The 12,621-nt window shown below is 38.2% G+C and overlaps 1 pseudogene; it reads right to left on the bottom strand.

Moving 5' to 3' along the window:
• Positions 1 to 10,721: 10,721 nt before the first annotated feature.
• LOC110742610 lies at positions 10,722 to 12,229 on the bottom strand (annotated as a pseudogene).
• Positions 12,230 to 12,621: the final 392 nt, after the last annotated feature.

Here is a 12,621-nt window from a genome sequence, read left to right on the forward strand (position 1 = left end):
TACACTGAGATCCACATACATTTTAGGTGAAAAGTAAACCTTCTCTATGCCAAATGCAAAACAATAAAGATTTTGTAGATGATTTAAAAGAGTATCTCAGGACAGGAGGCAGGACCAGATTGCAGCTCTGACTTGGACGGACAGAGCAGAGTGTGGAGGCTCGCATCATGAATTTTAGCTCCAGAACGACTGCAGGAATAAACCAGGAAACCGAGAGAACCCATAGACCCTCTGAAGAAAGCAGACTGCTCCTGCAGGACCCAGTAGACACCCCAAATACTCGGAGTGCCCAAACAGTGGAAGTGGGAAAGGGAGATCGTCTGCCCCTGAACACACTCCCCAACTAGGGAAACTGAGGGTCTAGATTAGGGAGAAGGTTCTGACCTTACCTGGAGCTGAGTCAATTTAGAGAGCCGAGCAAAATACAGAGGTAGAGGAAGCAGCGGGAAAGGTGCTGGGAGCTCCTGGGTCCCCAAGCAGGTCATTCCTGCCTGGCCTCACAGGGATCCTTTGGGAGGGTGGCTAGAGGCCCTGGGAAAAGGCCACAGGGAGAAGGAAATCTCCAGCTGAACTCTGTAACCGTTTGAACTGATTGAGAAACCTCTTGGCCAGAGCTAGGGGAGGGCATGACTCCAGTGTGCAGACTCCATAGGTGGGGGAAGAAGGAAATCCATACTTGTTTTTACAGCTGGGAGGCAGGTAGCCTTGGACAAGTTCTCAGCCCTGCTTGCCCACTGCCTGGAAACAGACTTGGTGCTGTTGGTGGGGAAATGGTGGGAGTGAGACTGGCCCTTCAGATTGCAGGGGAGCTGGGTGAAGGCTGTGACTGCTGGTTTTCGCTCACTTCTCTGACAACTTGCATGACACAGTAGAGAAAACCACAATCCTTCTAGGATCATAGCTCCATTGACCTGGGAACACAACACTGCTGAAAGAAATCATAGACAACACAAACAAATGGAAACACATCCCCTGCGGGTAAAATCAACATTGTGAAAATGACCATACTGCCAAAAGCAATCTACAAATTCAATGCAATGCCCATCAAAATACCACCATGATTCTTCACAGAACTAGAAAAAACAATTCTAAAATTAATATGGAACCAAAAAACAGCCCACATAGCCAAAGGAAGACTAAGCAAAAAGAACAAATTTGGAGGCATCACATTACCTGATTTCAAACTATACTATAAGGCCATAGTCACCCAAACAGCATGGTACTGGTATAAAAATAGGCATATAGACCAATGGAACAGAGTAGAGAACCCAGAAATAAACCCAAATACTTACAGCCAACTGATCTTTGACCAAGTGAACAAAAATGTAAAGTGGGGAAATGATACCCTTTTCAACAAATGATGCTGGGATAATTGACTAGCCATATGTAGAAGAATGAAATTGGATCCTCATCTCTCACCTCATACAAAAATCAACTCAAGATGGATTAAGGACTTAAATCCAAGACCTGAAACTATGAAAATTCTAGAAGATAACATTGGAAAAATCCTTCTAGACATTGGCTTAGGCAAGGATTTCTTGACCAAGAACCCAAAAGCAAATGCAATAAAAAAGATAAATAGCTGGGACTTAATTAAACTAGAGAGCTTCTGCATGGCAAAAGGAACAGTCAGCAGGGTGAACAGACAACCCACAGAATGGGAGAAAATCTTCACAATGTATACAAAGGACCAATATCCAGAATGTACAACAAACTCAAACAAATCAGCAAGAAAAACACAAACAATCCTATCAAAAAGTGGGCTAAAGACATGAATAGACAATTCTCAAAAGAAGATATACAAATGGCCAACAAACATGAAAAAATGCTCAACATCACTAATGATCAGGGAAATGCAAATCAAAACCACAATGCAATACCACCTTACTCCTGCAAGAATGGCCATAATCAAAAAATCAAAAGCAGTAGATGTTGGCACGGATGTGGTGATCATGGAACACTTCTACACTGCTGGTAGGAATGTAAACTAGTACAACCGCTATGGAAAACAGTGTGGAGATTCCTTAAAGAACTAAAAGTATAACTACCATTTGATCCAGCAATCCTACTACTGAGTATCTACCCAGAGGAAAAGAAGTCATTTTATGAAAAAGATCCTTGCACACGCATGTTTACAGCAGCACAATTCACAATAGCAAAAACGTGGAACAAACCCAAATGCCCATCAATCAACAGGTAGATAAAGAAACTGCGGTGTATATATATATATACCCACACACACACATATATATGTACATATATGTGTGTGTGTGTGTATGTGTATATATATGATGGAATACTACTCAGTCATAAAAAGGAATGAATTAATGGCATTTGCAGTGACCTGGATGAGATTGGAGACTATTATTCTAAGTGAAGTAACTCAGGAATGGAAAACCAAACATCATATGTACTCACTGATATGCAGGAGTTAAGCTATGAGGACGCAAAGGCATAAGAATGATACAGTGGACTTTGGGGACTTGAGGGGAAAGGGTGGGAGGGGAGCAAGGGATAAAAGACTACAAATATGGTGCAGTGTATACTGCTTGGGTGATGGGTGCACCAAAATCTCATAAATCACCATTAAAGAACTTATGTAACCAAATACCATCTGTTCCCCAATAACCTATGGAAATAAAGCAATTAAAAAAAAGAATTTCTTTATGCTCATGGGCCAGGGAAAGATATTTTTCAATGGGGCTTAGGGAAAAAAAGATTGTTACATTTTACTATATGTGTCAGAAGACATATTAAGGCACATCAAGAGAATGAAAAGGAAAGTCACAGACAGGGAGAAAATACTTGTGACACATCTAACAGACAAAGGGCTCATATCCCAAATATAAGAAGATCTACAATTCAATAAGAAAAAAAAAAGCCAATCCAATAGGAAAATGCAAAGATTGGAACAGACAGTGCAAGAGAAAGAATATCCAAATGTCCAATAAGTATATGTAAAGCCATTTAGACTCATTAGTAATCAAGACCATGCAAATTAAAACTCAGTGAGGGCCAGGCATGGTGGCTCATCCCTGTAATCCCAGCACTTTGGGAGGCCAAAGTGGGAGGACTGCTTGAGCCCAGGAGTCGAGACCAACCTGGGCATTATAGTGAGACCTCATCTCTACAAAAAATAAAAAAATTAGCTGGGTGTAGTGATGCACCTGTAGTCACAGCTATATGCAAGACTAGGGTGCGAGGATTGCTTGAGTCCAGAAAGTTAAGGCTGCAGTAAGCCGTGATCATACCACTGTACTCCAGTCTGGCACGATCAGAGCAAGAATCTGCCTCAAAAAACAATCAAAATGAAACAAAACAGCAAGAACAACAGAAACCCCAGAAACTCACTGAGGTAAAACTATATGCTCATCAGATATATCACTCACTAAATTGTATATTTATCTTTATCTATACAAATATTGTATTTCTTGTCGTATGATTTGTAGTAAAAATGATCCATTAAGTATAAATGTGTAAAAAGGATTTCTTTGCGTTCCCGAATAATTTCCAAATAAATAAAATTACATTTGAGGGAAAAATATTTGATATGTTGCTCTGGAATCCCTCAGAAACAGAACAGTGGTTCACTCCTCTTAACCCTTACCAGAGGTTACAGAGAACATTGCCAGGAGGCCTTCACACTTCTGAATGGGCATCATTTGTGAGGTCTATTTTTCCACGATTTGGAGTAAATGATGCAAAATTAGAAATTTATTCCTTGTAATAGGCTTTACAGCAGATCTTACTGCAAAAGCTATGGTTGCATAACAGATTTCTTTAAATTCTCTTGCTATAGATGTGTTAGATAATAGAATTGTTCTAGATTACCTATTGGCTGAAAATGGAAGAATCTATGCAGTAGCTGACTGCATAGTCAGCTACATAGTCCTTGTTGCATGTGGATGAAAACACAGGTATTGCAGAGACTTGGTTGCAGGGGATTAATGAACAGGCTGCTCAGTTAAAATGAGTAGACTCCTCATTTGGCTGTTTCTTTGATCGACTTGATTTCACTTGGTTTGGTTCATGAGGACCCTGGCTAAGGAACATACTCCAAATTCTTGGACCTCCTGATGGTCATGATAGTAGTATATTTTCTTGAAAGTTGTAAATGTTTGCACACAGCTATCCATAAAATGTCAAATCGTTTCTCTTAGACTGGAATGACAAAAACTCAAAGAAATGCATAATCACCAGGACACCATAACCTAGGAATGACATGCTGAGACTGGAAACCCAAAATGATGGTAACAAAGTGGTGGTAACGCCTTACATTTTTGTCACACTCTCACCCAGGTAAGAACCTGACCAAAAGGGGGGAATTGTTGAACAAAATTATGGGTAGCTATTATTTTTGGACTGAGCTTGTGCACTAGGCCCCCACAAACCAAACCAAAATGGAGTCACTCATGCTAAATATGAGGTAATCAAACAGAAACTTTGAGGAAGCAGGTGCATACTAAAACGGACCAGTTTTTTTTTTCCTCCTGAACACAGGAGATTCCAGCATAATAAAAAAGTCTCCTCTAACCCTTACAAAAAAGTAGCCTGAAGTAGCCTGATGTTAATCAATGTTTTTCCTATTGTTCTGTTTTTTTATTCCCACCTTACAAAATCTACTGTTAGTGGGATTTGAGACCAAATAATCCCATTTATGATGATGACAGAGTGATATCAATGCCTAAAGTTTTCAAAGGGGTCAAAAAATCTCTAAAAAAAAAAAAAAAAAAAAATCAGTTTTGAGAGATTAACCAAAAGGAGGAATTGTTAAATTAAGTCAAGCCTAAAACTGCCTCCTTACATATTTTAAGTTCAGCTTAAAGGTTTCTCCAAACATAGTGAACTGTAACCTAGCTGGATGTGTAAACAGACTATAGCCTACCTCTTATACCAATCACAGAGTTTTGGCCAATCAAAGGGGACAACTGTTCAAACTGTATTTGAATAAGGCAAACGCTGAGCTATAACCAATCCGGCTGTTTCTGTACATCACTTTCCTTTTTCTCTCCATAAACATGATCTGAAACATGTGGCAGTCTTGGAGTTGCTCTGAACCTAATCTAATTCTAGGGGCTGCCCAATTCTTAAATGGTTCTTTGCTCAATTAAACTTTCTTAAATTTAATTTGCCTAAAGTTTTCCTTCCTTCCTTCCTCCTTTCCTCCCTCCCTGCCTCCCTCCCTTCCTCTCCTTCTTTCTTTCTTTCCTTCCTTCCTTCCTTCCTTCCTTCCTTCCTTCCTTCCTTCCTTCCTTCCTTCCTTCCTTCCTTCCTTCCTTCCTTCCTTCCTTCCTTCCTCTTTCTCTCTTTCTCTCTTTCTTTCTTGTCTCTCTCTCTCTCTTTTTTCTTTTCAGGGTCTTGCTCCATCACCCAGGCTGGAGTGCAGTGGTATGATCTTGGCTCACTGCAACCTCCGCCTCCTGGGTTCAAGCAATTCTCCTGCCTCAGCCTCCCGAGTAGCTGGGACTACAGTTCCACACCACCATGCCTAATTTTTTTGTGTGTATTTTTAGTAGACACAGGGTTTTGCCGTTTGGCCAGGATGGTTTCAAACTCCCAACCTCAGGTGATCCTTCCGTCTTGGCCTCCCAAAGTGCTGAGATTACAGGCGTAAGCCATTGCTCCTGCCTGTCTGAAGTTTTTCTTTTGGCCAGGCATGGTGGCTAACACCTGTAATCTCAGCATTTTGGGAGGCCAAGGCGGGTGGATCATTTGAGACCAGGAGGTCGAGACCAGCCTGGCCAACATGGTAAAACCCCATCTCTACTAAAAATACAAAAATTAGCCGGGTGTGGTGGTGCATGCCTGTAATCCCAGCTACTCAGGAGGCTGAGGCAGAATAGCTTGAACCCAGGAGGTGGAGGTTGCAGTGAGCTGAGATTGTGCCACTGCTCTCCAGCGGTGACAGAGGGAACTCTATCACAAAAGAAAAAAAAGTTTTATTTTAACAGATAGATTGTGCATTATGACATTATGACTGTTGGTTCAGGGATTCTGATCAATAATTACCATAGTCCTGAGGATTGTGGCCTGGTCTCCCCACACAGAACAATTTCTCCACCTGGGGTGGTGAAGTTGGAGCACGGTATGAGGTCTTTTTAGCCACAAGAGGGCAAAAGTCATGAACATGAAATTTTTGAAATGGGTACAAGCTGGATCCTGCACCTATGCTGCCTGTAACCTAAGACTAAGTGAAAACTTACACCAAAGCCAATGACAACATGGATGGTAAATGATCATTTAAAATCGATTTTTGGTTATAAGTTTTGTAGAAGACATCTTCTCAGTGTTGCTAAAATACCTGGTATTTTCTTTTTTTCCTATTAATTTTTCTTCTTTATTTCCTCAAGGCCTATAGTTTTCTATGGGCTTCAGAACAAACACTAAGAAACAACCTCGTGTTACTCGGGGTGGGTGGGGGGGTGATGAAAATAGTGCTTACCTTGGCGCAACTCCGAAGTGATGACAGAAATAATGATGGTAATAGCAACTTTAAAAGTGATTTGGCAGCAATTTTATTTGTTGTGCTATAAAATGGCTGGCCCGTGACTGTATATGTAGATTCAGGAGTAAACTTTCAAAGCATGCTCAGGAGGCATGCATGGTAATCCCATTATCTGATAACAGGATTTGTGCACATACCTCCCACATGCACCATCAGTGACCCACCCTTTTAGTATCGCTGTGAAATGCAATTTGTGTGCAGATGAAAAGTTTACAGAACATGGGCCTGTGCCATGAAGCTCAACAAAGCCAGCGCACTGTGTGGCAAGGTTTCTGAACCCGACCCCTGTCGTTCCTGCTGTCTCCCTCCTTATTGATTTCTGTCCCTTGGCCAAGCGGGCTTTGTGATCGTCTGCATCGACCCAGAAACTTGCAAAATGAGCTAATCAAATAGGTGCAGCAGAAATCAACCCTGAATTTCTAGGAGGCTTTGGAGACATGCCACACACAGGATGTGGGAGATGATTGGGTCAGGCAAGTGTTGGCAGAATGTACGGGGTGAAGAGGCCAAATGACATGGATTTTGGTTAATTACTTCGCAGAATCATTCACATAAATAGGTGAAGTCAAAACTAGAGGCAAATGCGTGATGAAATAAGACATAGGCAGTGCTTTAAAAATAGGATCCTGATATTCATATTTTATGGTTTTGGTTCACACACGTTCTATCTTCCTTTTTTCATAGAGCTTACAATAACTAGCACATATCTTCACATAAGCATCATATAAAGAGCAGCAGATGTTAGTGACAAGCTGCTGTGCAAAAAATGCAGAAGAATATACTCATTACTTCTATTGCTTACAAGTGAGGAAATATAGATTCATACTTTTCTTTTTTAGATAAAGGGTTATGTGGTAAATTTATATATTGATATGTGAATTTCTTGATTCTTCCCAACAGGCCAAACAAAAAATTACTTTAATTGAATGTATTTATGTCAATCATTGCTTTTAATAAAATATGATTGTATGTGGTTTAAAAAGTGTACAATCATCCAATGTACAGTAGATTGAGCAATGAGCATAGAGCAAATGAATTTAGTTAGGGAAAATTCTAAATCCTAAAGATAGTATGAAATATGAGTATAGGAACTCTGTGGATGCCTGGTGGGAAAATAGGTTATTCTTTGTTTTTTTTTCTTTCTGTATATATATTGGAATACACTTGGTTATTTCTTTAAATAAATACGTGAAAGGATACTAACTGGATATGCATTGAATCTGTAGATCTATTAGGCAAGGATTGATACCTGAACAATATAGAGTATCCTGATCTGTCAACTCAGTACATTTATGTAGTTCTTTAATTTTTCTTAGTAATGTTTTATGCTTTTTAGTGTGCAGCTTCTACAATATTTTTTAGGTTTATCTTTAAGTATTTTTTTTTGATGCTACTGTAAATAATTCTGCTTTAAAATTTCAATTTCTAAATCTTCCCTGCTATTATATAGAATGCAATTGATATTTTAAAACATTGATCTTATGTCTTGAAACCTTACTAAACTCATGGTTTCTAGTCTTTTTAAAAAATAGATTCTTTAGGTTTTTCTGCATAGAAAATTATGGTTTCTGTAAATAGAGATAGGCTTATTTCTTTATTTGTAATTTGTATGTCTTTTATTTCTTTTTCTTGCTTTATTCCACTCCATCTGCACTATGGTATGGAATGGAAATAGTGAGAGTGGACATCCTCGTGTTGTTCCTGATCTTAAGGGGAAATCATTCAGTTTTTAATCATTAAATAAGAAATTAATTTTAAGTTTCTTTTGTAGATGTCCTTTATCAACTCCCACCTTAATAATAACAAAAGGGAGACCAGGTGCAGTGGCTCTTTCCTGTTATCCTAGCACTTTGGTAGGCCAAGGCAGGAGGATTGCTTGAGCCTAGGAGTTTGAGAGCATAGTGAGACTCTATCTCTCTCTCTCTCTCAAAAAAAAAAAAAAAAAAAAAAAAAAAAAAAAAAAATCAAAAAGGAATAGAAAAAGAAGAGAAAATCAAGCCCAAAGTGAGGAGAATAACAATAAAGATAAGGACAGAAGTCAGTGAAATAGGAAACATTGAAATCAAAAGTTGGTTATTTGATGAGATTAGTAAAGCTGATAAACCTCTAGCCAGACTGATTGAGGAAAAAAAAAAAAAGAGTGAGGACATAAATAGCCAATATCAGCTATAAAAAAGGGACATCATTACCAACCCTACAGACATTAAAAGGATAATAAATATCACTTGCAACTGTAAGCTTATAGATTTGACAACTTAAATAAAATAGGCAAATTTCTTGACAGCTTAAAATTCAAAGCTTATGAAAGAGGACACAAATAACTCAAATAGTCCTCTACCTATAACAGAAATTGAATATATTGTAAAAAAACAAAAATTCCCACAAAGAAAACTTTTCTATTTGTTCTTGTGTCACTTCTGGAAATTATATTTTCTAAGGACTTTGTCCATGTGTGTCACTTAAATTGTCAAATTTATTGGCATAAGTTATTATATCTTTTAAATTAATTTTAAAATGTCTATAGTATTTGTAGTAATAGCTCCTCTTTCATTCCTAGATTTTATAATTTGTGTGTTTTATCTTATTTCTATATTGTACATCTGTTTTCTACTAGATCAATTTGCTTTTATGTTTCTTATTTTCTTCTTTCAATTTTCTTTGGGAATATTTTGCTGTTCTTTTCTCAGCTCTTTGAGAATAAATGCTTAGATAATTAATTCTTAATCTATTTACTAATGTAAGTATTTAAAGCCATACATTTCTTTTGTAAGCATGGTTTTGTATGTAGCCTACATGTGTTGAAATGTGTTTTATTTATTGTTCAATTGAAACTATTTTCTAATTTTCATTGTGATTTGTTCTTTGATCTTTATATTATTTAGAACTGTCCTGTTTAATTGATGAGCATATTGACATTTCCTACTAATCATTTTTGTTACTTATTTCTAGTTTTATCCCTCTGTAGTCAGATAATATATTCTAATTTAATATTTTAAAATTTGTTAAGATGTGATTTATGGTAGAACAGCCAGACAATTTTTGTATCATTCTTCGTGTACAATTTGTATTCTGCATTTGTAGGGGTGGTTTTCTATTTCTATTTACTAAGTTCAAGTTGTTAATCATATATTTAAGATAATCTATATCCTTACCCCTTTTTTGCCTGCCTGTCCTAGCAATACTGAGATAGGTATTTTAAAAAGCTCACTAATTGTGGATGTGTTTATTTCTTCTCTTAATGCTGTCAATTTTTGCTTAATACACATTGAGGCAATGTTACTAGGTAGTTACAGATTGCAAATTACCATATCTTCTTGGTGAACTGACCTTTTTGTTATTGTGAAATGTTCATTTTATTTTCAGTAAATTATTGTCTTAAACTCTAATCTAGTACATCCCAAACAGATCAACCTTATATCTAAAGATACAGAAATATTGAAAGTAAAATAGTGGAAAAAGATATATCTGGTTTCTTTTTCCTACTAAGCATTTTTGATAGTAGGTTAATATTCACATAACATATCTTTTCCCATTCTTTCATTTTTAATCTTTCTGTACCTTTTTTTTTGAGTTGGGGTCTTGCTGTATTGCCCAGGTTGGAGTGTCGTGGTGCAATCATGGCTCACTGCAGCCTCAAACTGCTGAGTTCAAGAAATCCTCCTACCTATGCCTCCTGGGTAGCTAAGACTGCAGGTGTGTGCCACCATGTCTAGTGAATTTTTAATTTTTTTTTTGTAAAGACAAGGTCTCAGTGTGTTGCCCAGGCTGTTTTCCAACTCCTGGTCTCATGCCATCCTTCTGTTTGGCCTCCCAAAGCACTGAGATTATAGGCATGAGGCACCTCTGTGCATTTTATTAAAGTTTTCTTTTATAAGCAACATATAATAGTTTTTGAAAATTCAGCCTGATGATCTTTGTTTTTTTAATGGAAATAATTTAATCTCTTTGCACTTAATGCAATTACTGATTAAGTATTTATGTCTACTATCTTACCATATGCTTTCCATTTTTCTCATCTAGTCAATGTTATTTTTCTGTCATCTTGCCTTAAAAAATGAGACTTTATTTTAGAATACTTTTAGGTTTCCAGGAAAATTGAACAGATAGTACAGAGTTCCTATGTACCCCCAGTAATAATGGTGCATTATTACTAACTAAAGTCCATAGTTTATCCAAATGTCCTTAGTTTTTACCTAATCTCATTTTTCTGTTCCAGGATTTCATCCATGATACTACATTACATTTAATGCTCGTGTCTCCTGATTCCTCTTGATTTTCCTTGCTTTTAATGACCTTGACAAGTTTTCAGGCATACTGGTGTGGTATACTGTGGGATGCCCTCTGTTGGAATTTGTAAAATTCCAATATAATTAGAATAAATTCCACAAATCTATTGATTATGTGAAAGTTGTCAGAATCAAAATGGAGTCACTTGCATTAAAATTCCTGACAAAGAGAGCCAGGGAAGGTCTCGAAGGGAAGTTTCTCATTCCCAAATGCCTGGTAACAAGAACTATCACAGAAGCCTGCAGAAACCACAACCTTGCACAAAGGTCATTGCAACTATATACAAAGAAGTACCCCTGTGAGGACATCTGCCCAGCAACTTCCTGTTCAACCTCAGACTAGTGCCACTCTTCTTATTGATCCTCGTAGCCAAGGATAATAGTGTCAAAACAATTGTATACTCCTCATTTTTCCTCTAAAAGCCTTTTTCTTCTTTTATTTCCCTGAATACTCATGTAGTTTACTATGGGATGCTTATTGCCATGGCAACGCTTATTCCCAAATAAACATAATTTTCTTTTAGACAGTCTCCCTCTCTGTTAATTAGGTTGACAGATGTTTTTCTCACAATTAGACTGGGTTTATGGGTTTATCATAGAAGAAAAGTGCCATTTTCATCACAGATAATATCAAGATTATCAACGTGATTTATGATGCTTGATATTGACCTCAATCACTTGGTTGGGTTACTGTTTCTTGAGTGTCCCTATCATAAAAATACTCACTTAAATTTCCCCCTTCTAACTGTACTCCTTGGAAGGAAGTTCCTTATACATAGCCCTTAAGGAGTGGAAAATTATGGTCCCCCTCCATTAGGATGAAGTAACAATATAATACTTTTTCATTAGCGAGAAGGAGTTTTATTTCTTTGTGCAAAGGAACATTTCAAGTCAAGCTAGCCAGTCGCACTTGGGTGAGTCCTGCCGACACCGAAACTGGGAGAAGAGGTACTTTAAGTTGTACTCAGTTTGGGCTAAGCAGTTAGCAATCTCCTGGTCATACCTGCACGAGTGTTTTTGGCATTTGTTCTCTGCTGGTGCAGTCCATGGCATCCCGGCACTGGCCACGGCCTCCCAGACCACAATAGCAACCGTATTTCATATAGGCAAGTGGGGTTCGGGAGTCAATACAACTCACAGTTCCTGCCAGTTCCAGGATCCCACGTCGGTGCACGTGTGACCTCTTGGAGGCCTCACGGGACCCAGGGCCAGGTCCCAGCAGCAGCAGCAGCAGCAGTGACAGCAGCGGCAGTAGTATTAATAACATGACTGGCAGGCACAGAGGTAGCAGCCCAATCCGACAGTGGGAGGTATGGAACAGTGTAGCCGGGCCAGTGTAGTCACCAAGCCTGGCCAACCTAGTCACCACACCAATATAATTTATTTGGAATTCTTTTTTTTGTACTGAATATTTGTTTCTTTTCCTCTGTTTATTAACTTACTTAATCATATATTTATATCAAATCTGAGCTCATGGATATGTGTTTTGTACTCTGGGCTCTAATCCCAAACTACTTATTTCATTGCTGAAATCTTTCTAGCTTTGGCCATTGGGAGCTTTTTGGTCCTGAGCCCCTTTGAGATACTCTCATTAATGTGTGTGTGTGTGTGTGTGTGTGTGTGTGTGTGTGTGTGTGTATGAGAGAGAGAGAGAGAGAGAAAGAAGGAGAGACAGAGTAAGGGAGAGAGAATGCAGTTTCTTACTTCTAGCACTATAAGACACTGCAGGCTCATCTTGTATTTTCCTGCCCCAGTCCTAGTCACTCATTTCTCCAGGGAGCCCTGATTCCTTTATTTTGGAGAATGATATTAGGAACCAAGATTTGGGTG

Source organism: Papio anubis, chromosome 2 (assembly GCF_008728515.1).
Source record: "Papio anubis isolate 15944 chromosome 2, Panubis1.0, whole genome shotgun sequence".
NCBI classification, from domain to species: domain Eukaryota; kingdom Metazoa; phylum Chordata; class Mammalia; order Primates; family Cercopithecidae; genus Papio; species Papio anubis.